The sequence below is a fragment of the Lissotriton helveticus genome, chromosome 7 (genome assembly GCF_964261635.1).
Source record: "Lissotriton helveticus chromosome 7, aLisHel1.1, whole genome shotgun sequence".
NCBI lineage: Eukaryota > Metazoa > Chordata > Amphibia > Caudata > Salamandridae > Lissotriton > Lissotriton helveticus.
This window is the reverse complement of record NC_136068.1, coordinates 1725177415-1725204363: the sequence shown is the minus strand read 5'-3', so window position 1 is coordinate 1725204363 and position 26949 is coordinate 1725177415. Positions and strand designations below refer to the sequence as shown.

Below are 26949 nucleotides of genomic sequence, written 5' to 3'. Positions count from 1 at the left end.
AGAAAATGCATTTGCTGTTTAAGGTTGGAGGCCTAGCGAACTAAGAAGAAGGAATGCCAATGTAAAGCATTGGGCCTATAAAACAAGCAGTGGCTTAGTTCCTTTGGAATTGGTGTAGGCCTGTTGGAGAATGCCTTGCTTGACATTTAACTGTAGAAATGATTTATAAATGACCTTTATAAAATGTTGCAATATCCGTAGACTGTGAGCTACTTGCGTATATTCCTTTGCAGGCGCCTCATCGAGCAGATAGTAGAGTAGAAGGGCCCATTGTGTGTGTATGTTAGGATTCTAGACCTAGACATGGAGGAGTAGACCCGGAATTCAAGGAGGCAAATTTGTTGGAAATTAAACTGTTTAGTGTGATTAGATTACCTATTTTCTCTATGACAGGTAAAAAGGTCCAGTCGACCTGTGACGGGATTCTGGAGAATGGTAAGCAGACTCTAGAGGTGAAATCCTGCCTTTTCAGTTGGTAGCAGTTTAGGATGGTTTCTCTTCTGGAGTAAGGGTAATCTAGAAGTAGGTTGAGATTTCCCCGAGGCCCATAGAGAAGAACATGAAGAGTGTCCAGAGAGTCACGGATGGAGGATGGCGTTCCACGGAAACTGACGGAGAGTAACAGTGCGGCAGAAAGCAGCAGGTCGGAGGAGAGTGAGTATGAAAAGGGTCATGCGTTGCTAGATTGCGGTGTTATGTTGTGTCATTGTGTAGTAATGTCTTGCGGAGCTGAATGCCTGTAGTGTGAAAGGAGATCAGGTTGTGAGCGCGCGCAACCGGTGAAAATCTTAAACTCAAGGAGAGCTTAAGTGGTTCGGGTGTATCGAACATCCAAAGTAATTGTCGACTGTTGTGAAAGGGGGTCATGAGGTACCAGTGATCGCCCGAAGGAGTGTGTAGGTAACGGACGCTGGTCGGAAGTTACCGGGTGTTGAATAGTTGAGGTGATTGTCTGTTCGCTCGCGGACAGACATTTGCCGGGAAAGGTGACAATTACAGTTAGACTGTGGCCGTACAGTCAAAGAAGTGGTTGCTTGGTCGGAAGTAATCATTTCTAGTGTATGATTGGGACGCATGCGTGACCGGCGAGACATCGGAGAAAGGAGGGGAACTGCTGCGAAACGGAGGCGAGTGACGTCAGAAGGAGACGCCCTGTGATAGGGCGGTTAGTGTGAAGCCGCACTGTGAAAGGGCGGTTAGTGTGAAGCCGCGCTGAGATTGGTGGATTGTCATCAGGAAGTAAACGAGGGTTGTAAACAAGGAAACGTTGTGGGTTTCATCATGAAATGTTTTAAAGTATTGCGGAAATGTTTCAAAGGAGAAAACAAGATAGAACCTCGGGGCGGGGAGGAGGCTCCACCCGAGGATACTCCAGCTTATTACATGGCAGCGAATGTTGGCTTGCATACCATATTGTGGCTTGATAATTGGTGTAAGATGACAGATGGAAATGAGGAATTGACTTTTCCTAAATATGGAACGTTTAGACTAGAAGTGTTATACCAGTTGAAAGCGATTATCGCTGCATTGCGACCTTTGCCCAGACCAACACAGTTTGAAGCGCTAAATGCATGGATCAGGGCAGCCCACGACAGGAACAGAGACAGGAGACAGGAAAGAGTAAAACGATCGGTAAGGGCGGTTCAAGAAGCAAGATGGGATGCCATGGAAAAGAGGTGGAGGGTACAGACCATTGCAGTAGATAAGTTGTATCCGTTGCTGGAAAGTGCAGGGGATGGGCAGAAAAAGAGCACAGAGGATGAAGACAGTGAGACGGACGACAGCCTAATAGAGAGGCTGCTGTCAGAAAGGCCACCCCCATACAATCCAGAGCTAGAGGGAACGCAACCATCGAGAAAGCACTGGGAAGCCCCAACAGGGGAAGGCGGAGTTCCAATGGGGAACGGATGGGAAACCCCAGGGGACAAGTTTACCCCAGATAAGAGAGAAAAGGCACCTCCACCCTCACCGGTAGCGAGAGTAGTGGGAAGATTTACAGTACAGAAGGTACGGGTGGAAGATGGTGTCCATTCTCAGAAACTGCCAGATGCCCTTACAGTACCGGTTACCATAGGCCCCATAGTATCAGTGTACAATCCAGAACGGACCCATAATGAGAGTACGCCCCAGATGGGAAGTGAGAGGAGTGCAAGCGATGGCAGAACTCAGGTGACAGATGGGTGGAAGACATTACCTAGACCTGTAGAACGGAGCACCCCTTTGGTAACATCGGCAGACCCTTCGGAAGACAGAGGGGGTTGGAGGGGATCGATGGATCTGAGAGGACCAAGGCCGAAGTCGACGAGGGAGTAAAAGCCAGATTTGAGAACTTGGGAAACAGTTGTGGATACCCAGAGCGACAGGTCAAGGAATGTGTTTGGGTCGGAGAACGAAGAGAATAGGATGGTTTCTCACTGTCCAGCTAGCGAAAGCAGACAAGAATGGGAACGCGGAGGTGTGGGAAGCAGGGGGACGTCCCACCACACCTCTTGAAACAGCAGGCAGGAGTGGGACTGCGAGACCTGTGAGGGTAGAAGGGTTTCTCCTAACACACCTGAAGAGAACAGAAGAGAGAGTCAGAACGGCAGCGGGAGGGACTCTAAGGAAACTTCTAGCCAAGGCACACTGAGAGCAGCAATAAAGGCAAGAAGGTTAGACGTGCTGAGACTAAAGTCAGAAGTAGAGGAAATAGTGGAAGGTACACTGCCGCTAGAAAGAATTGAACTTTACGAACCAGATGAGCTATTGTTCGTGGCAAAGGATGTCACTCGGAAGGCTAGGACTGCTCATGAGAAACTCTCAGAATTAGCGAACAAGTATGAGGTGGATTTGACAAAGACAAAAGCTTTGCCGGGGGGCCATAGGTTACAGTACTCAGATCAAGACCTGGAAGAAAAGAGGGTGATCGGGTTAAAAACCCATATCAGGGAGCTGATCATGGGAATCCGAACATGGTCCAACTTGGAGAGATGGGAGGAAAGGTGGTCAAAGAAAAAGACTGTTAGGCGGAGTGTTATTGGGACACCCCGGGGAGGAGGGTTGATGCATGCCGAAGCGTACCCCTTGCGGGAGGTGGCCCATGGGGGATATTTACATGTACCCTGGAGCAGGGGAGCTCTGGCTGCCTTTACTAACACTTTCCCAAAGTTGCGAGAGAGCCCAGTGGAATGGTACAAGCAGGTAGAGAGGTTCGTTAAAATCTCAAAGGTGCTGTGGATTGATTTAAACACACTGTTTGACATTGTGGTTCCAAGTGATTTGTGGATAGCGTGCAAAGTCAGTGTCGAATGGCCCACAGCGGAGCCAGAGCGAGATACAGCCACAAATGGGCCGTCACCTAGGGTAATGGCAAAATACGAACAGGCGATCACGTGGCTGAAGACTAAGGTACCACCACAGGACATAGACTGGGTAAAAATAGATCGGACTAGGCAGGAACCAAAAGAGACGGTGCATGAGTACTATGAGAGGCTATTGCTGATTTTTAAACAGTACAGCGGATTAGATGTGATGGATCCAAAAGATATGGGACAGTTCGTATCCAAGTTCGTGCTGGGATTGAGGCCTGATATCTGCCTCATGATACAGCAACATTTGATCTGTTGGCAAAACAAGCCCTTAGATGAGATTCTGAGGTATGCGAGGTACTGCAGTGATGAGATAGACTCGAAGACAAAGAAGCTTAAGGATAAACTGATGTTAGTCCAGATGCAAGCGGGAGGACAGGGCCAGTCAGGCAATGGCACCATGAGCAGGAAGACAGGGGGACAGAAAAAAGACAACGAAGAAGGTCCGAGACCTAGGATAGACATAGCGGGCCAGATTCACAGAATGAACTTAAGACTAAATCCTAAACTTACTACTATTTGGTATTCACAGAATGCACTTACTACTTTCGGGATTCACAGAGTGAACTTACTACTTTCGGGATTCACAGAATAAACGTACTACTTTCGGTATTCACAGAATAGATTTAAGACTACTAACTCTAAGTCTGAAATCGGGGAGTAAATTCCGGCCCGGAGGCGGAGCTTCTGGCTTGGGGGCGGAGCTTGCGGCCCGGAGGCGGAGCTTCTGGCCCAGAGTCGGAACTTGCGGCCCAGAGTTGGAGATTTCAGCATGGCAAAAATCCCCACCTCTGAGCCGGAAGCTCCGCCTCCAAGCCGCAAGCTCCGCCTCCGGGCCGCAAGCTCCGCCCCCAAGCCGGAAGCTCCGCCTCCGGGCCGGAATTTACTCCCCGATTTCGGACTTAGAGTTAGTAGTCTTAAATCTATTCTGTGAATACCGAAAGTAGTAAGTTTATTCTGTGAATCCCGAAAGTAGTAAGTTCACTCTGTGAATCCCGAAAGTAGTAAGTGCATTCTGCGAATACCAAATAGTAGTAAGTTTAGGATTTAGTCTTAAGTTCATTCTGTGAATCGGGCTCAGCGACTCTGAAAAAGACGACCAAGTGCCATCAGTGTCATGAGGTCGGGCATTGGAGACGCGAGTGCCCCCATATTCCGGACAATCAGGTGCAGGAGGAGGAGGAGGAGGAGGAAGTCGAAGCCCCTCCGATAAGGAAGGTGACAGTGACTAAGCCCCAAATGACAAAAGGGGGGACATCGGCCCCTAGGGCTCCGGTTCCTCAACCACCTAAGATGTCAGCAGGGAACAAGGTTTACAGGCAGATGCCCTTCATAGTCGAGGGAGATGAGCACTATTTCTTTGATCCAGTGTCAGGGCGGTGCCTGAATGGGGAGGAAGACTGTACCCTGGGAGCAGTGCTGGAGGTAGATCAGAGAGGACCCTTTGTAGAGGCTGACGTAGACGGGCACCCCACCACTTTTTTGGTCGACACTGGTGCTTCCAGATCTACTGTGCGGTCTGCGGTGGTCCCAAATTTGCCCCTTTCACGACAAACTATTCAAGTGGTAGGAGTAGCGAACAGAAGAATGACAAACCCGTTGACTGAGCCAGTCCCGGTAAAAATCGGAAGTTTCAGAGACAGACACCAATTTGTAGTGTGCGATTCCAGTCCTGTATGTTTACTAGGAAGAGATCTTTTATGTAAACTCAATTGCACCATCTATTGTACCCCCAAGGGAGTAGAATTGCAGACTAATGATGACGATGCTGATTTTAAAGTTGCAAACACGCACATGTGCATTGAATTGTACCCTGCCATAACTGTGAAAGAACTTCCCTGGGATTTGAGAGATTCAGTCTCACCGGAGGTGTGGGACTTTACGGGGGAGGAGATAGGATTGATCAAAAGAGTAGAGCCTGTCAATATCCAAGTGAAACAGAATGCTGACTTTCCTAGAACACCATAGTACAAGCTGACTCCAGAGACATTGGAAGGAATAAAACCCGTGATTGAGTCCATGATTAGACAAGGGATTCTGAAGGAGGTTATGGGCAGTCCCTGTAACTCTCCGATAATGGGCTTGCAGAAGCCAAGTGGGAAGTTCAGGATAGTGCACAGGATAGTGTAACAACATAGCAGTCCCATGCTGTCCAGTGGTACCGAATCCATCAGTAATATTGTTTCAGATACCGTTCCAAGCTGAGTGGTTTTCTGTGATTGATTTGTGTCAAGCTTTCTTTTCCATCCCACTGCATGAGGAAAGCCAATTTCTTTTTGCGTTCAAAATAGAGAGTCGCGTATTAACATGGTGCCGTATCCCTCAAGGGTATACAGAGAGCCCATCGATCTTTAATCAGTTGCTGAAAAGGAATCTGGAGAGTCTGGTACTGCCACAGAACTCAGTTCTCGTACAGTACATAGACGACCTCCTTGTTGCGTCAGATACTGAAGATGCTTGTAGGATTGACATCATCGCCTTGTTGAACCATTTGGGAGAGAATGGACACAAGGTATCACCTAACAAGTTACAGTACTGCCTGCAAGAAGTGCAGTATCTGGGTCACAGAATAGAGCAGGGAAAGAGGAAGGTGTAGCCTGACAGAATTGAAACGATCATGAGAATGACTGTGCCCTCGACCCAGAGAGAGGTTAGAATGTTCCTGGGCATGGTTGGCTACTGCCGACAATGGATTGCAAACTTTTCCCTGAAAGCGAAACCTTTGCAGAAACTGACGCACAAGGACGTGGTTGATCCGGTACCATGGGATACAGATTGTATGATGGCTTTTCTTGAGCTGAGAGAGGACTTGTGTCGTGCTCCGGCTCTGGGGATGCCAGATTACCACATATCATTTGCATTATTCTGCTGCGAGAGGGAAGGATGTGCTTTAGCTGTTCTAGTGCAAGATCATGGAGCAGTCCGTAGACCAGTTGCCTACTTTTCGGCTACCTTAGACCCAGTAGCCGCAGCGTTGCCCGGATGTCTCAAATCCGTTGTTGCAACAGGTGTCAGCATTGAGAGATGTGAAAGCATAGTGCATGTACCTCATTCTGTGGAATTGTTGATGACCCGGACCAGGACGCAGCACTTGACCAATAATAGGCTCACACGCTACGAGCAGGTTATACTTGCTGCGGAGAATGTGACCCTCAGGAGGTGCTCTGTCTTGAATCCTGCTACTTTGTTGCCATTACCAAGTGATATAGATGATGATTGGGAAGACCACGATTGTCTTGATGTGACTGAACTATGCACCAAACCTAGGCCGGATATTGTTGATGTGCCGTTAACAGACCCCGATGAAATTTATTTTGTCGACGGCTCATGCATAAGAGACAATACTGGTCAGTTGAGAGCAGCATTTGCTGTCTGTACTATTTCTGGAATAATTGAAGCAGCCTGCCTGGAAGGAGTACACTCCGCGCAGGTGACTGAGATCATTGCGTTGACGCGTGCCTGTCTGGCAGCCAACGGAATTCGGATTACCATCTTCACCGACAGCCAATATGGATTTGGGGTGGTTCATGACTTCGGTCAGTTGTGGTCCCAGCGGGGTTACATGACGTCATCGGGCTCCCCAATCAGGAATGGCGAATTTGTCAGGTTATTGCTGGAGGCCTTGCAAGGTCCTGCCGCAATAGCAGTGGTAAAATGTACTGCTCACACAAGAGGCACGGACTTCGTGACAATGGGGAATCGTTATGCTGATGAAGTCGCACGCTATTGTGCAGAGCAGGGATACTCCTTTACTGAACAACACATTGAGGGACCGAGGGAAAGAACTGAGCTAAGCATGATGCTTGAGGGGCAGATACCTGGGAAGAGTTGAGAGACATGCAAGGTCAGACGTCAGATTATCAGAAAAAGGTGTGGGAATCGGCTGGTTGTGTCAAGGGAGATTTGGACATGTGGGTTTCAGCTGATGGAAGAGCTGTGTTGCAGAATGAGCTGATGAGTGCGATGGCACGACAGATACATGGTCCTGTGCATCTGGGAAGGGATGCGATGTTGCGTGTGTTCAGACAGACATGGTACAATCCCAAATTTAGACAGGCTGCGGAAGCAGTATGTCAGAGATGTGTGACATGTCAACAGATAAATGTTGGGAAAAGAACACCAGTTACACTGAGTCACATTGGAAGGTCCGGCGGACCTTTTTACAGGATGCAAATAGATTTCATTGAAATGCCGAAGTGTAACAGTCTTAGGTATGTCTTGGTGATTGTGTGTGTGTTCTCTAGATGGGTTGAGGCATATCCCACTCGTAGGTGCGATACACTCACTGTAGCCAAACTATTGTTGAGGGAATTGGTGCCACGATTCGGAGTTCCGACCTCTCTAGAATCAGACAGAGGAAAACATTTTAATAGCGAAATTGTGAAGATGTTCTGCTCTGCTCTGAACATTGATCAAAGACTGCATTGTAGCTACCGCCCAGAGGCTTCTGGCATGGTAGAGCAGATCAATGGTACCCTAAAGGCCCGAATGGCAAAGGTGTGCTCATCCACGTCCCTGAAATGGCCCGATGCATTGCCATTGGTATTAAGGAGTATGCGTAGTACCCCGGATAGGAGGACAGGGCTCTCTCCTCACGAAATCCTAATGAGGAGGGCTATGAGACTGCCATCTATTCCTACAACTGCCTTGCTGAATATCACAGATGACCTGATTCTTGATTATTGCAGGGGACTATCTGATGTCATCCGTTCTGTGTCCCTTCAGGTGCAGGCTGCTGAAGTTCCGGCTGCTAGCGACCTTTGTCACGACCTGTGCCCGGGTGACTGGGTATTCGTGAGAAAGCACGTGAGGAAGAGCTGCCTGGATGTACGTTGGAGAGGACCTTTCCAGGTGATACTCGTAACCACTACTGCCGTGAAGTGTGGCGGATTGCCGAATTGGGTCCATGCTTCTCACACCCGACGAGCTCCAGCACCTGAAGAAGGAACAGCTCCTCTCGTGGATGAGAACAATAACGACGAAGAGGATCCGAAAGAGGGAACAAGTCAAGGTGTGGGGGTGCCGGTAGAAGTTGGGAACTCCCCTGATCAAGCTGTGTATGATCACGACGACAGTGATACTGAATCCGCCCCAGAAGACGGAAGTGGCGGAGAAGGTGATCAGAGTACAGAAGAAACTGATGGGGAAGACAAACAGGGAGTGCAAACAAGAGGCCGGCGAGCAGGAGGTGCAGAAGCTCATTGGCCCAAAAGACGGAGGCGAATGAATGTGAGATTGGCTTCCGAAAGAGAACTTGCCCCTGTGTCCGAAGAGTCCGATTTGGAAGGGGAAAACGAAGGAGCTGCGCAGAGTGGTCCGAGAAGGTCAAGGAGGGTGCGAGTACCGTGCCAAAGATATGCCACTCCAGAGTGGACCTATCCTTTCACAAATGTTAGGATTGCCAATGCCAGGGGTACTGAGGTCCGGGAGGGTGAGGTCAGTGGAGGTGACCAGCACAATCCCCAATGTTAAGCTGCAAGTGGTGCTGTTGATACCTGGACTCGAAATTGAAGGTATCCTGACACTCACCATTCCTAATCCACCTCTCCTAAGCAAGATACGTGATTTACTCCTGGAAAGACTGGTATTTCCTACCTTTGTTCCGGATATGCCAGCCTATGATGTAGTTGTGCTTCGCATGGAACTTTTGGATTATGTGTTGCAGGCAATCGGATCAAGTATAATCATAGACTATTAAGAGCCGTGAACTGAACTTTGAACTTTTGAATTTGATTGACCTTGTGCTTTGCTTTGAAAAGACTTTGAAAAGAACTTTGAAAAGACTGTTGTGAATAGCTGTTAAAACTAACCTAGAGCCGAGTGGAAGAAGAAGAAATTTAGGGACTTTCCACAGAGGACGGAGAAGGGTTAGGGCTGTCTGAAAAGAAGAACTGAAACAAGAACGTCTGTTGCCAGGTGTGGTTCAAGAAACTCAAGTAACAAAGAAAAGAGACTTTGGGTGTTTTCTGAGAGCGAACTGCTTGAGCCGAGACCATGGCGCCTGGAAACCCGAATCGTAGAGCCAAGTGCATAGTAGGCACCCTTTTAGCAGGAGTGATTCTCCTTATAGTTATAGTAGTTTCAGTTTCCTATTTTGCACCACACGAACCAGTAGAGAAGGCTGAGGGGACACAGGCACCTGACACCCCTAGTCAGAAGGAAGAGAGAGAAAGAAGAGAAAAGGCTTTACTGGCTGCAGAGATTCGCAGGTTACATACAGATCTGTCGAAAGGAAATTTTGGGCAGAACGCATATGCAAAGCTGCTGTATGTATACATTGATGCGATGGATGCGAAGGACTGTTACGTGTGTATGCAATTGCCAGCTTCAGTGGATGAGGGTATTAGATACCATCACCTTCCATTGACATATGGAATTTCATGTAGTTTGTTGATTAGCATATTGTATGGTAGAAATCATTTTGAATATTATTTTTCAAATTATGATGCTGTGTTACCAGAAGTCCCAAATTACAAGCACTTGAATAAGTGGGACTATTATAAATCAGAAGACAGACTGGGATATTTTTTCATTCCAACACAAGAGCTAGACACCCCGTATGCACACCGACACAATCTGACTTGTTCATTGTCAGAGGTGGAAAAGAAGTTCATTGAGCAGGTAGAAGACAGGTACACGAAGCAAAAACAGTTGCGAGATTCAGGACAAGGAAAGGTAGATTGGACGGAAGAGGAGAAGAAGCACAAATCAAGAGGGAGTTATGGTCCAATAGCTTTAGATGAGGTACAGAAGGGAAAGCTGTGCCTGCACAGACCACAGACATACTATGAGAATGTCTATGTAGGCCATACTACATGCAAACACACCTTCACATTAGAGTATTATACAAAGGACTTCTTGAAGAGCGTGGTGCAGGTGATCCCTACTGTATATTTTGTATGTGGAAAGAATGCGTATGTGAGATTGCCAGAGAAGTGGTATGGAACGTGTTATCTAGCAATTATCTTTCCCAAGATTTACCATACTGAGGATTTTGCTCTCTTGGAGGGAGGGTCCCAGAGGAGGGTAAGGCGAGGAGAGAATGCTGGAGCAATTATTGGAGATGTGTTTGGGGCAGCGATACCTATGTTGGGAGTCATTTTGAATGACATCAAGATAAGGCGGTTAGCAACTGTGGTGGATGAACTGTCAATGAATACAGCCAAGTCATTAGTGTTGGTCGAGGGTGAGATGTTGTCGATAAGGACAATGGTTTTACAGAACCGTCTTGCCCTAGACGTCATCCTAGCAAAAGAGGGCGGAGTCTGTAAACGTTTGAAGATTCAGGAATGTTGCACTTATATACCAGACTACTCTAAGGATCTGGAGACATATATAACCAACATTACTGCTATTCATTATGAGATTGAGGACTTGACCCAAGAGAATGCATGGGAGACCGTTGGCAAGGGATTTGGGAAGGTTGGAAACTGGTTTGCCAACCTAGGAAAGGGTTTCCTTGGGTTTGTACTGAGACCCCTCCTCATAGCAGTGGCATGTGTGATTGCCTTGTGGGGTTTAGTGAGGTTGTACAAATGGTACAAGTCGAACAGGTTGGCAAGATCAATGAGAGTACAAGAGATACAAATGGAAAGGCTGCAGGACAATCAGTACCGCAGTTTGAGAGCATTGGAGATGCTCAAGAGGGGAAAAATGGCCACAAGCTCTGTTTAGTTTAGTTCTTACCCTGAGGATGATGTGAGGGTGGTGATGACACGGGTCATCAAAGGGGGGAACTGAGAGAGCGCCATTTAAAGTGAAATTTGTAGGGGTGCAGCATATGTACAAGTAGTCAGCACCCGCATATGTAGAGGCCTGTTAATCATGTTTACATGCAATGTATGAAAGAGTACTAAAGTAAATTGGTATCAGAAAATGTGCAGAGCCAACGTTACAAAGTGCAATCCATGCTTGCTGAAAATAGATGCTTTTAAAATGAAACCTTCTTCTTATGCAACGTGTGTTTAGCAATGTAATTGAACTTGAGATCCGCTTTATATAACGTAATGGTCTACATATATATATATAATGATTTGCTTAAAGTAGAAAATGCATTTGCTGTTTAAGGTTGGAGGCCTAGCGAACTAAGAAGAAGAAATGCCAATGTAAAGCGTTGGGCCTATAAAACAAGCAGTGGCTTAGTTCCTTTGGAATTGGTGTAGGCCTGTTGGAGAATGCCTTGCTTGGCATTTAACTGAAGAAATGATTTATAAATGACCTTTATAAAATGTTGCAATATCCGTAGACTGTGAGCTACTTGTGTATATTCCTTTGCAGGCGCCTCATCGAGCAGATAGTAGAGTAGAAGGGCCCATTGTGTGTGTATGTTAGGATTCTAGACCTAGACATGGAGGAGTAGACCCGGAATTCAAGGAGGCAACTTGAAAGGATGAAGAGCCTGAGACACAAGGACGGCTGAACGGACACAGATGGATCCACGCCATATGGAATTTTACAGAACCCAACACCTTCTAGAGGGGCGTACCTATAGGCGTGTCATTAACATTGTGGGGTTTCGTATTAGGGACAGCACCCCGAGGGTGGAGGCAGAGCAGACGGCTGAGGAGCTAGAGAGAGCGGTCGCATGGGCAAGGAGCTTAGCAGCGGTGATGGAAATTCTAGTCTAAGAGAGAGAAGGTGGCGAACTTCTTAGGAAGTCTCCACGGCTGACACCTTTTGGTTAGGTTGGGCTATTGTTGAGTAGGGATGTCATCTAGCATAGAGTAGGGACAGACTAATCTGAATTTATGTCTTTTATCCTGATGAGTACCAGAACTCAAGTTATAGCTATTCTGTTTAGTTTAATGATTCTGGAGTTGCTTCTCGTTCTGTTCATTAGCCGGTTGAGACTTTTCCGTAGGATTATGTTTGTATTAGTACCTGTTTATCTCTTGAACCTCTTGCTGAGGTGTCTGTATCTTCAGTTATTTATTTATTTTTTTTTCAAAATTCTTTTATTGTTGCATCAGAAGGATCACACATACAAAGGATCAGCACACGGTAGAGCGTCAACATTCCGCTCTAGCCGACAGCCACGCAACTTTTCTGGTGTTGTTAGACATAGTACTCCTTATTAGAACCTTTGCTTTCGAAACAGCCACAGAAAGGAAAACAATAAACTAGAAACGTCCCGTAAAACAGCAGGTCTCTACCCCCACCCTCCCATCGCCCCCCTCCCGGTCTCCACTCCCCCCCGCTCAAGTGTTCCTGGCCGTCCCCAGCATAGGAACTGGGCAGTTCAGTATACAGTTACCAAGCATGCAATCCCGTCGTCTAGACTATCCCGACCAGGGTTCCATAGGCTGCACGTTACCAGTCCACAATGTCTCATTCCAGCCTGTGGTATTGCCTCCACTTGGCCCACACCCTCCGGAACTTTTTGGGGCAACCCCTGGCTTTGTAGGTCACTCTCTCCGCCGCCATGTACAGATCCAATCCACGCCTCCATTCCTCTAAACCTGGCTTTTCAGACGCCCCCCAGCGCCGTGCGATATCCCGTTTTGCCACCACTAGTGCTAACACCAGAAAGATGATCAAGGGGCGGGGCAGGTCTACTTCTGTGGTCGTACCCAACAGTGCCAATTTAGGGTCCCGTGGAAGGGCCGCCCCGAGCACCTCCCCCAGTTCCAGGAACACACCCTCCCAGTAGTCCTGGATGACTGCGCACCCCCAGAGCATGTGGAAGAAGTCCGCACTCTGCTGGCGGCACCTAAGGCATGTCGTGTCAGGTGCTCTACCCATCTTAAATAGCCTCACCCTGTCAAAGTATGACCTGTGCAGCACCTTAAATTGAATGAGACGGAGCCTCGACTTGATTGCCACCTCCTGGGGATGCATGAGGGCGAGCTCCCAGTCTAGATCCTCCATGGCCCCCACATCTGCCTCCCATTTAGCTCGTAACCCCTGCAGATCCCCTAGCATGTTGTTGGTCAAGGTTTTATAAGTGAGGGATACCGCCCCCCTCCCTATCTGTTCCTGGAGCAGCCTGCCCTCTAATGGAGCATATTCAGGAAGGTCAGAAAGTGTAATGTTTTGTGTCCTCCATGCGTGTTTCAATTGAGCGTATCTGTAGTATTGGGTGTTGTGCAGGCCAAATTCGTCTTTGAGTGCCTGGAATGTCTTCAGGTCTCCCCTTGCTATCACATCCCCCACTGTGGAGATGCCAATGTCGTCCCACCTTCTAAAACCTTTCAGTTTACGGAGCTCTCCCAACCATTTGCAGCACCAGAGAGGCGTCTGTCTAGTGGTCCTTTTGTCCCAGCCCATTCTTTTGGATGCCCTATTCCAGGCCGTTAACGTAATCCTGGTGGCAGGGAGAAACTGCTGCCCCACCGCTTCCCCATACAGATAATGTAGTATAGTTTTACTTGACCATTTGGACCTTTCCAAGGCGTAGGTAGGGTGGTCGGCTGCAGCGTGCAGCCATTCGTTAATTGGGGCGAGATGTTCCGCCCAGTAGTAGGCCTCCAGGTTGGGGAGCGAAATCCCCCCACTGTATTGATGTCGCTGCAGGGTGGAGAGCGCCACTCTCGGCTGTTTCCCCAGCCACAGGAAGGCTCGCAGGTCAGCGTGGATTGTGTCAAGGGTCTTATTCGGCAGTGGATAGTACTCATTCTGGAGCGCATAGAGGAACTTAGGGAGGATAATCATCTTATATAGCGCGGCACGCCCCAGTAAGGTGAGCGGGAGCTGTCTCCACCTGTCCATCTCAGCTGTGGCCTCCAGCATAATGCGGGATAAATTGGTAGTGAAAGAGCGCGTCCTATCTAGCGTTATATAGACTCCCAGGTAGGGAAGCCGTCGTTAGTGTGTATAAGTGACTCTGGCAGGCAGGCTCCCCTCTCCATGCCTTGTGGATCGTAGAGGATCGATTTGTGCCAGTTTATCTTGTGTCCTGCTCGCGCCCCAAAGTCGTCGAGCTCTCTGAACAGTGCTGGGATAGTCGTGTCTGGGTCTGTCACGAACAGTAGTACGTCGTCGGCATACAGGGATATTTTTTCCTGTGTGGCAACTGAATCCCCCCACGTGAACCCTTTGATCGTCTGGTTCTGTCTGATTCGTATCGCGAGGATCTCGATGGTGAGGGTGAACAGGAGGGGGGAGAGTGGACAGCCCTGTCGTGTGCCCCGCCCTATAGGGAACTCACGGGACAGCCTCCCATTGACTCGTACTCTCGCTCTCGGGTCCGAGTAGAGGAGCTGAACCCATTTCAAGTACTTGGGTCCAAATCCAAACCTTCGGAGGGTCTCCATCAGGAAAGGCCAGTGGACTGCGTCGAATGCCTTCTCCGCATCCAGGGAGAGGAACCAGTGGGGTTCACTTCTCTTGGAGACCTCCTGCAGCCAATTGTGGGTGCGACGGAGGTTTAGTTTAGTCGCCCTATCCGGAAGAAAGCCGGATTGGTCCATATGCACTAACTCAGTGATGACCTGTCGCATGCGACGGGCCAGAACTGTGGCCAGGATTTTTGTCTCTATGTTTAGCAGTGAGATTGGGCGGTAGGATGAGCAGTCATCTCTAGGTTTCCCCTCTTTGTAGATTGGCACAATGATGGCCAGGTCCAGGTCCGGAGGGAGGGCCCCCGCCCGGTATGATTCGGTAAAGAGGGCTTTCATGTGCCGCTGCAACAAGTCTGCAGTTCGTTTAAAGAATTCCGCCAGGAAGCCATTCGGCCCCGGAACCTTCCCCGGCTTCATCGCCGCTATGGCCTCCGATATCTCCTCAAGGGTTAAGTCCACCTCTAAGGTCGCACTCGCTTCTGTGGACAGGGTAGGCACCGCCATGTCACCCATATATTGTTGGGCGTCCCCACTGTCCCCCAGGTCCCTGGCCCTGTAGAAGTCCTCATAATAGGATGCGAAGGCATCCGCTATGCCCTCATCAGTGGTTACCCTCCGGTCCCCGGTCAACTGGACCTGATCCACCCAGCGCGACGTTCGCTCCTTCCTGCTCAGCCAAGCCAAGAGTTTACCCGACTTGTCGCCCACATCGTAGAGCCTGTGTAGCGTCGCCAGAGCCTGGGTGCGTGCTTCGTCTGTGGCCAACTCCCTATAATGTCTCTGCGTGTCAAGCAGCCTTCTAAGGCGCACCTCTTCTTTCTGCTGGAGGTACTCCGTTTCCAAGGCCAGGCCATTCGCCTCCTCACTCGCCATCTTGCCCTGTTGTGCACGCCTGGCCTCTCCCAGCCTACTCTGGATGCGGTCACGGAGCACTGGTTTCATCGCCTCCCAAAGGGTAGCGCCGGAGTCCACAGAACCCTCATTCTCAGCTATGTAGACCCTAATGTCCGCCCGTACGCCCCGGAGTATTTCCGGCGTTTGAATGTCCCATGCCGTTAATCTCCATTGTGGCTTCCTGACTCCCTTCACCCGCCCCAAGTGGACATATAGCGGGGAGTGATCGGAGATCCCTCTCGCCTTGTATTCCGCTAGGTCACCCGCCGCAATCTCCGGCCGGGATACAAAAACATAGTCTAACCTGGAGAAGACCTTGTGTGCCCCGGAGTAAAATGAATATGCTTCTTGTGTTGGATGAAGCCACCTCCATACATCAGTGAGGCCTATGGTGTTCATGAGCCGCGCTAAGGCTGTTGTGTGACCCCCTGTGCGCGGTGTCCCCGATCTATCTTGCCTGGTGCACATCACATCATTAAAGTCCCCTCCCACCACTTGCGTGGTATCAGCCGTGTCCAGCAAGATGGCGGAGACTGCCTTAAGTGTGCGTGGCTGCAACTTGGGTGGGGCGTACACTGACAATATCGTGTATCTACGTCTATTCCACATCCCCTGAACCCCCACATATGTGCCCTGCGGGTCTAGCCAGGTGCGTGTAATTGCAAACGGCACTGCTTTGTTTATAAGAATCGCAACCCCCCTGGAGTCCGTTGTGTAGCCTGCATGCGCCAGGACCGTGTATCGCCCCCTTGCTATGAACGCGCAGTGATTCCCCTTTAGGTGGGTTTCCTGGAGAAGGATAATATCAGGTGCCAGTCTCTTGAGGTAGGCTGTAACCAAACCTCTCTTAATTTTGGACCCTAAGCCGTTCACATTCCATGTCAGCACCGTGACCCCTGAGTCAGTGCTGTGTGGGATATCTAGTGTACTTGCCATCTTGCAACGTAGCGTCCCCCCTGAGCGGGACCTTCGAGTAGGATAGACCTCAGGTAGGTGTTGGCATAGCCCTGCTGCTTTCTGCTAAACTCCCCCCTCCCCCCGTCCCCCTCAACAACCCCAACATGAGGTAACAAGTAGCCCCGCTCACCCCCCCACCCCCCTCCCCACCTCCCTCCCCTTCCAGTCGCAGCCCCATAAGGGATTGAACTATCCACGGGAGAAGGCCTGTCGCCCTCCCACACAACCCACCCTTACTAACCAATAACCAGCACTAAAAACACAAAGAACAGTCGAGGGGGTGTGTCAACTTGCTTGCACTGCATCGCCGAGCCGCCATTTCTTCCCAATTTCAGTGCACCACTGTTCATGATAGCGAGTCTTGTGTGTCCATATGAGTCTCTTGACCTGCAGAGTCTTGCTCCAGTTGCTGTATTTCTTTGGCCAGCGGGTGCAGTGAATCACTTCTGCTGTCTTCCTCCTCTTCACCGGACGCGCGGCCCATCGTCTCCTCCATATCTTCTCCTTCAGAACGGATTCCATTTCTTAGGCTACTGAACCTCGAGCCTGCCACTGAGTCGCTGCCCGGGGACGTCGATCTGCCCCTTCCCCTGTCGTGGATGCCTCGTGGCCTATAGGGTGTAGCCGGTGTCGTCTGCTGAGTCTTTTGTGTCCTCCGTCGCTGAGGTTTCGGTCTCTCCCATCTCGGTCGTTCTCGCAGCAACCTGTCCTGTGCCTCGCGGCCCACTGCTTCTCTGCTGTTGAGGATGGGGCGCTCCTCGAGCCACTGCCACGCATCATCCGGGTGTGGAAAGAAAACGGATTTGTCTTGATAGATGACCTTGAGTTTGGCCGGGAAGAGGAGCATGTACTGAATCTTTAGGGACCTCAGTTTTGCTTTCACGGCGTCAAAGGAGCGGCGCTGTTTCGAGACTTCCTGGCTGTAGTCCGGGAAGATCATTATGGTAGTATTTTCAAAGCGGATCTCTCCCATCTTCCTGGCTTCACGGAGGATCAGATCACGATCAGCAAAGTTTAGGAACCGCGCTATCACTGGTCTCGGTCTGGCACCCTCCGGTGGTCTGGCCAGAAGTGCCCTATGCGCCCTCTCGATGATGAAGCACGGAGAGAACCGTGCCGCCGGGAAGGTGGTTTTCAGCCAGTTGAGAAGGAAGACGGCCATACTCTTTTCCTCAATTCCTTCCCTAAAGCCCACAAAGCGTAGGTTATTCCGCCTTGACCTATTCTCGGCATCATCTACCTTCCAGAGTAATTGACGGTGAGAGGCCTGCAGCTCCGCCATGTCTTTCTTAAGAGACGTGATCGATTCCTCGTTGTCGGTCAGTTTCGCTTCGGCCGCCGTGACCCTTTCAGTCAAGTTCCTGACGTCCTGTCGCAGTAACGTTACCTCGGACCCTACCTCTCCAATTTTGGTTTCCAAAGCTGTCCGTGATGCTTGGATGTCCGTCCTAGACGCCTGTATGGCCTCCAGCAACATGGCCGTGTCATTGCGGGCGCCCGGCTGTACGGACTGTTGTTCCCCCATAGGACGCAGGGCCGCAAAGTTGTCCATTGGGCCCTGTTTCGTGGCCTTGGGGATCACGTCTCTCTTTCCCATGGTTGCACAGCCCAGGGGAAGGGTCTCCTTGAGATGCCCTCTACCTACGTGCAGCAGCGGGGCTCGGTCGTGCGTCGGGGGCAGCTGAGGTTTGCAGAGGGCCTCCGCCTGTCTTCGTCTCTCGGGCGGTTTATTTCAGTGCCCCCACCGCCGCTTGGTTAGGGCTCGCGCACTTCCCAGTTTGGGGGGGGGGGACCCCGCCTCTGGCGTCTTCAGGTAGCCCCCACCGGGAGTCCCAACGTCTCAGGCCCCAGGTGCTGGCATGCGTGTTGCAGCGTTTCGTATGGCGGGCCGCTAGGCGCCACTCAGCCGCCACCGCCCCCCTGCAGTCTTCGGGGCTTCCAGCACCGCGAGGCCGGGCAGGCCACGACTCTCCGCTGCGGCCCTCCAATGTGCCGTCGTCCCCCCGGGCGCTCCTACCTCGCGGCCGCCATGTTGGTAAAGGCGGCCGCCGTGGCTGATGATGTGCCCCGCTTCTGGCGCTGCACAGGTCCCCGTCCCGCCACCTTCACCTGGCTCGTCCGCCGCGCCGCCTCTGCTGCAGGGCCCGGTCTCACCTCGTCTCGGATGGGGGCCGCAGGGGGCAGCACGTCTTCACCAGCCTCCGCCGAACACGCCGGTCGCCATCTTGGGATCAGGCGGCCGGCGAGCACCGCGGTCCGACTTCTGCCTCCCGGGGAAGACTATGTGGGCCGATCAGACGGCCAGGCAGGCTGTAGAGCCACCGTCTGTCAGGAGCAGTTGTGCCGGGCGCCGCCGGGTTTTCAGGCGCGCTTCTCTCCGCCGCGCGCCGCGGTCGCCATCATGGGTGCTGGCAGATCTCGGAGCTGTCGTTCTCACAGGCGAGTTCCGCGTCGGGTCGCCACCGCAGCAGCCCGTGGCAGGTACTCGGGTGTCAGGACATCCGTGTGGTGCTGTTTCTGAGTCTTGGGGGATATGTGTAGACGGATAAGTGTTCGGCTCGGCCGGAGCTCCGTGCAGGCACGTCTAGTCGGCCATGCTGCTGGCCACGCCCCCCATCTTCAGTTATTTTTGGTTATGTAATAAACCTTTTAAACTCAGTCTTTAGCCAGTGGTTCTTAGGGGAAAATAATTTGGCCTGTTGGAAATTGAACTGTTTAGTGTGATTAGATTACCTATTTTCTCTATGACAGGTAAAAAGGTCCAGTCGACCTGTGACGGAATTCTGGAGAATGGTAAGCAGACTCTAGAGGTGAAATCCCGCCTTTTCAGTGCCGAAGGGAGAATGAGGGAAAAGGCGATGGGAAAAGTGCAGTTTTTGATTATAAATGTTCTAGGCACCTGCGCTCCTCCTCACTAGCCCGAGCGCACCCCCACATCCGTCGCAGCAGGGGATTCACCTTCTTAATCGCCGCCAAGACCTGGAATGACTTGCCCCTCCATCTCTGAAAATCACCCTCCCTGGCGGACTCCAGAAGAAAAGTACAATCTTGCTTTTCTGAGACGCCGCACCCACAGCACCCAGAAATCCTCAGGGGTGACACTGCTGAGCTATAGAAATGCTGCTTGATTAAATTATTGATAGATTCATTGAGCTATAAATGAATCATTTTAATGGGCTTCCACTCTCCTGAAGGAGTAGCTTTGCTCCAAAATTCATTGGAATTATATTTTTCCTCATATAAAGTTACTTGCTAAAATGAAGAAAGAATGATATTTAAAAGAGGCTCTAGGGCCCTTTTACTACAAGTAAAAACACACATTAGGAGCTATGAATTCAATTACAACTTTGCCAAGAAGTCAGGTGGCTTGCAACAAAATAGGACAAATGAATAAATCATCAATGCTTATTTTATTAGTCACCGCATGGAGTTCCACAACCTTTGTTTTTTTCTTTCCAAATAGTTAACATCAATGGCTTCATTCATTATTTTGTTACTTTTAAACAAACTAGTATCACGTTAGGCAAATAAACATTATAATTGAATTCAAGGGACTAACAAAAGGTACTTTAAAGTAAGCCCCCCAGCTTAATAAACAGGAAAAATAATAAGAAGTAGAGGCAGAATCTGTCAACAAGAACGGGATCATGATAAGTCCTTGTCTACGATTCTTTCTCAAACTGCACACTGTATCCATTATTGTGGATAAGTGAAAATTCACAGATTTGAAATTTTAAAAACATTGCTAAATGTATCTTTTTGCACAAGCAAAATAATCATAATACAAATATTTATTTGTCAGCATGCATAACTGTGCACTGAGAAACTCTTAATCTTGTTAATAAATGCTTTCCTCTTAGTCCCTCCCCTGTCTCCACCCCTGTCTCCACCATTAGTCTACGGCTTAATTTGGTGACCACCTGCACTTATTTTTTCCCATTTAAATCACTGGTTACGACACACAAGTTTGAAGGCTCACGAGCTACCACTGCAAATCACAGTGATCAGCCAGTGGTCAGCCACTAGCCTTAATTCAGGCTAATGACTCAATGCCTATCCCTAGGTAACTTGACACTATTCTATTAACCTGATGTGGCACAATCATCATGAGCTTCGCCTCTAGCACTGAGCTTGTGTCATGTGAGGAGATCTGCACATGGGCATGTGTATGAAAGTGCCCCGTTTTGGCCTGGTCACCCCCACTTTTTGCTCACCGGTACTGGTGTTTTGGTTGGTAGTGCACTGTGTCCCGCTTACCAGGCGCCAGTGCTCTATCCCTAAAACAAGACAAATGCTCAATTGTAACCTAATTGGCAAGGACTTAGCACCTCAGTAAGTCCCTGTTAAATGGTACCCCTGGTACACAAGGCATGGGTACTAAATAGGGCCTCACACACAAACTGCATGCAAACTGCCATTACAGGATGTGTGAAATGGTGCAAGTCATTCCGAAACCACAGCATTACCCACTTCCTGTGTGCAATGCCCAAGTACACTGCATGCACTATATGTAAGTCACCCCTACGGCAGGCCTTAGAGTCCTAAGGCAGGGTGCATTTTACTACGTGTGGGTATATCTGCATGAGCAGATAAAACCTGTGATGTCCAGTTACATTGCTAGACATTGCAAGTGATCAGAAAGCATTTTAAAGACAAGTACTGGGCACTGGTCATTACAAGCTACATAATGGCTTCACTGAAACCACTGATGTTTGGTATCATGTCTCAATAAATCCGTACTAATGCCAGTACCAGATTTATGAAGACATGCACCCAGAGGGCACCATAGAGGCTCCCCATGTATCCCTACAAATCACTTAGTGTGCTGGCTGACTGGTACCGTTCAGCCTGCCACCACAGACAGGTTTCAAACTCTGCCCTGAGGCCCATTTGGCACCAGAGCAGGCAGGAAATTATATATTGAGTAGGCATGTTTCATTTACAGGCTAATCACACCATAAGTCTGGCAGCCAGAGAAGGGTTTCACCATCTTAGCTTTGGTGAAAATAGAGAATTGTGGTCAGGGTTATGCCCCCTCCCCACAGGAAGTGGTAATATGGGGGTGATGTTGGCTCAGTAGTAAGAGGTCCACTGGCTACTATGAGGTACTACCATAAACACCACTAAACTGAGCATTTAGGAGTTCCCCAACACCAGAGTGACAGATTTGACTACCTGGGAAGCAAAGAAGGACAAAGAAGAGTGGACACCGCGAGAACAGAGGGCCTGCACCAAACCTGGTGCTTAACCATGCCTAGCTGCTTGTACCTCACCAAAAGCAAAGACAGACTTGTCCAAAAGCTGTGCATCCTCCCCAAAACTTGGAGGACTGTCCAGCCCTTCACCAATCATCTCTCTTGGGGTGGAGGAGCCACTCCCTTGCACCTGTAGGCACAGACTGCATCTGCTTGGTACACCATGTTGTTGGCTATCTGGCCCACCGAGGGAGCAGCACATCAGGAGGAGGTCTTTGTGTCTCTAGGAGGTCAACCTCATTCCTCCCCCGAGTTTTGAGATGCTAGACTCTCTAGGAATCCCCCTGCACCAATATTATGGGTACTGGAGTATTTGCAACAGTCAAGGCTTGTTTGTGCCCAGACCATACATTACAGCCATGGAATACTGACTTGCACAGTGTGGGACATCAGGACCGATGAGATCCACACTTAGAGTGGCCCTGTTGTCTTGTTTTCCATCCCTCTGTAGAAACCGTTCGAGAACCGTTAGAGCCCTCAGGGTAAGTGGCCACCCGGCCAAACACCTCTGCACCTGAGCCCCACAGCCCGGGTTCACAGCAGCCGACTGTGCCCCCTTGCTCCAAAGACCGTCACAATTCGAGCTTCCCTTTGGGTTTTGCCAGACTTGTCCGCCAAGTCCCCCTTGCAGCCTTTGTTTTCTTGTTACAATTGATTTCAATGGTGTAGGGCTCAAGGCTACCAACCCGACCAGCACCTCTGCACCCGGACACACCAGGGTGCAGGACTCTGTGTGTCCCCCTCAGACCAATCTCTATTTACACTGCAGTATTATTCGTCGGAGAAGCATGGGTTCTGAACTGTGTCTTCCTACAAGAGGAGCATTATGCTGCATGAACAACTTGCGTCTCATGTTCTCACCAGTGATGGACTGTGTGTCTTCCTCTGACTTGTGTCTTAACACCAGAGTAGCAGGGAGATATGTGTTTACCTGTGACCTGTGCATTGCTTAATTTATATTTATAAGTAAGTGTCAAGGCCTTTCTTAGGAGGCCACTGAAGCTGTACCACTTATTGCCTCTGCAAGCAATGCCAATGGCAGGACCAACACAACTAATAAAAAAAGAACAATTAATGGACAGAATGCATAACAATTTCATACATTCAGCCCAGTACAGAAATCTAGGCCCCCATGCCATTCCAGTTTGATATGCAAATCAATCTTAACCCTGCTCCCAAAGGAAACAGTAACGCGTGAACTGCCAGGCCAGGTCCTCCCTGGACTGTAAACAAGCGTCCTAGGACCGGCTTTGGGAGTTCACCCCTCATCAGCCAGGCTAGCTTGATTAGCGTGGCATGGAGAGCACGGGACGCACATCTGGGCATACCCGTCCCACTCGGGTGACAAATGCAAAAGGAACGATTGATGGACAGAATGCAGAACAATGTCATACATTCACCCTAGTACAGACATCTGAGCCTAAATCCATCGTTTTTTAGCTCCCCATGCCATTCCAATTTGAACCCAGCCTTATGCAAATCAGTCTTGACCATGCTCCCTATGGGAACAGTCCAGCCATAACTGCCAGGCTAGGTCCTCCCTGGACTGACAACAAGCATCCTAGGACTGGTTTTGGGGTTCCACCCCTCATCAGCAAGGCTAGCTTGATTCCAGAGACGTGGAGAGCACGGCACCCACCTCTTGGCAAACCCATCCCACTCGAGGTGACAAATGCAAAAAGAGGAATAGCAAAAAGAACAATAATTTAGCCCCGCTGATGATGGGTAATACCCTGAAACTGGTCCCAGGATGCTTGTTTCCAGTCCAGGCTTGGCAGTTCAGGCTCGGCTGTTCCCTTAAGGATTTAGTGTGGATACTGAGCACCAGAAACCAGATGCTCAAATTAAGCACCGGGTCACCTGTGTCTCGTCAGAGGAGCTTGGGGTTGTGTGTTTGAATCTGCCTTCACCTCATCAAAAGAGCATAGGGCTGTGTGTCTATATCTTACCTTTGTCTACTCACCAGAGGAGCAATAGGTTATGTGTCTATCATTGACATGTGTCTTTATACCAAAGGAGCATGGAGCTGTTTGTTTACCTTTAAACTGTGTCTTTCTACCAGAGGAGAATGGAGATGTGTGTGTACCTCTGACCTGTATCTTTCTACCAAAGATCATGGGGCTATGTTTATCCCTCTGGCCTGTGTCATCTTACCAGAGGTGCATGGGGCTTTGTTTACCTTTTACTGTGTTGCTACACCAGAGGAGCATGGAGCTGTGTGTCTACCTCTGACCTGTGTCTTCCTACCAGAGAAGGATGGGGCTGTGTTCTACCTTTAACCTGTGTCTTCTCATCAGAGAGTGTTGGACTGCATGTCTACCTCTGATTCGTATCTACCTACTAGAGAAGCTTGAGTTGAGTGTTACCTTTGAACTGCGGAGCATGGGTCTGTGTGTCAACCTTTGAATTATCTCTCCTCACCAGAGGAACATGGTCTGTGTATCTTCTCACCAGAGTAGCCAGGTGCGGTGTATTTACCCCTGACTTGTGTATCCTCACCAGAGGACCATGGTAATAGTTGCCTACGTCTGATTTGTATCTTCTCGCCAGAGGAGCAGGAGACTGTGTCTACCTCTGATCTGTGTCCTCTCACCAGAGGAGTTTGTAGCTTTGTGTTTGTATCAGATCTGTCTCTTCTCACTAGAGGAGTGTAGTGCTTTGTACCTACTTTTGACCTCTGTCCCTTTACCAGAGGAGCATGGGTCTACATGTCTTCCTCGGGCGTCTGTCTCCACACCAGAGATGCACAGAACTGTGTGCCTACCTCTGAACTGTGTCATCCGAGTATAGAAGAGCCAGGGCCTGTGGTTTACCATTGGCCTGTGTCTCCTCGCCCGCGGAATGTAGAGCTGTAGGGCTTCATCTGACCAATGTTCTCTCATATGAGGAGCGTGGGTTTGCATGTTCACCTCTGACCTCTGTCACCTCACCAGAGCATAGGGTTGTGTGTTTATTTCGGACCTTTATCTTCTCACTAGAGGATAATGTTGCTGTGTGTCTGTCTCTGACCTGTGCATTCTTACCAGAGGATCATGAGGCTGTGTGTCTACCTCTGATCTGTGTTTTCTGACAAAAAGGAGCCCAAGGCTGTGTGTCTACCTCTGATCTGTGTCTTCTGACAAAAGGACATGGTACCTATGTGTCTACCTATGTCTTGTGCCTCCTTGCCAGAGGGGCATGTGATTGTGGATCTACCTCCTATCGGTGTCTTCTCACTAGAGTTGCTTGAGCTTGCATGTTTTCCTTTGTCTCTGCACAAGATGATGATGAGGCTGTGTGTCTACTACTGATATGTGTCATCTCACAAAAAGATGCAGTAGTGGTGTGTCTACCTCTGGCCTGTGACTCCTCAAAAGAGGAGTGTGCTGCTGACCTCCCATTCTCATCCTGTAGAACTGGGCACTATGTGCATATCTCAGACATGTCTAACCTCTCCCTTCTCACCATGGAGTGTGGCACTATGGATATATCTCATTCTTGACACTATGTGCATATCTCAGACATGTCTAACCTCTTGCTTCTCACTATGGAGTGTGGCACTACAGATATATCTCCTTCTTGGCGCTATGTGCATATCTAGGAAATGTCTAACCTCTCGTTTCTCACCATGGAGTGTGATACTATGGATATATCTCCTTCTTGGTGCTATGTGCATATCTAGGAAATGTCTAACCTCTCGCTTCTCACTATGGAGTGTGGTACCTCGGGTATGTCTCCGTCTTGGCACTATGTGCATATCTAGGATATGTCTAACCTCTCGCTTCTCACTATGGAGTGTGGAACTACGGGTATATCTCCTTCTTGGCACTATGTGCATATCTCAGACATGTCTAACCTCTCGCTTCTCACTATGGAGTGTGGCAGTACGGGCATATCTCCTTCTTGGCACTATGCATATCTCAGATATGTCTAACCTCTCGCTTCTCACTATGGAGTGTGGTACCTCGGGTATGTCTCCGTCTTGGCACTATGTGCATATCCAGGATATGTCTAACCTCTCGCTTCTCACTATGGAGTGTGGTACCTCGGGTATGTCTCCGTCTTGGCACTATGTGCATATCTAGGATATGTCTAACCTCTCGCTTCTCACTATGGAGTGTGGAACTACGGGTATATCTCCTTCTTGGTGCTATGTGCATATCTAGGAAATGTCTAACCTCTCGCTTCTCACTATGGAGTGTGGCAGTACGGGCATATCTCCTTCTTGGCACTATGCATATCTCAGATATGTCTAACCTCTCGCTTCTCACTATGGAGTGTGGTACCTCGGGTATGTCTCCGTCTTGGCACTATGTGCATATCTAGGATATGTCTAACCTCTCGCTTCTCACTATGGAGTGTGGAACTACGGGTATATCTCCTTCTTGGCACTATGTGCATATCTCAGACATGTCTAACCTCTCGCTTCTCACTATGGAGTGTGGCAGTACGGGCATATCTCCTTCTTGGCACTATGCATATCTCAGATATGTCTAACCTCTCGCTTCTCACTATGGAGTGTGGTACCTCGGGTATGTCTCTGTCTTGGCACTATGTGCATATCTAGGATATGTCTAACCTCTCGCTTCTCACTATGGAGTGTGACACTACGGATATATCTCCTTCTTGGCACTATGTGCATATCTAAGATATGTCTAACCTCTCGCTTCTCACTATGGACTATGGCACTACGGATATATCCCCTTCTTGGCACTATGTGCATATCTCGGAAATGTCTAAACTCTCGCTTCTCATCATGGAGTTGGGCACTATGGATATATCTCCTTCTTGGCACTTTGTGCCTTTCTCGGTTATATGTCTAACATCTCGCTTCTCACTATGGAGTGTGGCACTACAGGTATATCTCCTTCTTGGCACGATGTGCATATCTCTGACATGTCTAACCTCTAGCATCACACAATGGAATGTGGTACTACAGATATATCTCCTTCTTGGCACTATGTGCATATCTCAGACATGGCTAACCTCTCACTTCTCACCATGGAGAGTGGCACTGTGTGTACAAATCTGACAGTTGTCTTCTCACCCTATAAGGCGAGGCACTGTGTGTGTGTTCTCTGACCTATCTGTTCCCTGGGTGTCTATGTTTGACCGCTCTGTTGTCACTATGGATCGTGGCACTATGGATATATCTGCTTGGCACTATGTGTATATCTCTGGCTTGTTTCTTCTGACTTCTACAAAGCACTAGGCGGTGTGTTACCATTTGTCCTGTTC

The 26949-nt window shown here is 49.4% G+C and overlaps 1 long non-coding RNA gene across 1 annotated transcript in view; it reads right to left on the bottom strand.

Annotated features, from left to right (window-relative positions):
• The window catches only part of LOC144770704 (uncharacterized), a 49123-nt gene that overhangs the window by 20626 nt on the left and 1548 nt on the right, over window positions 1–26949 (bottom strand). The window lies entirely within an intron of this gene.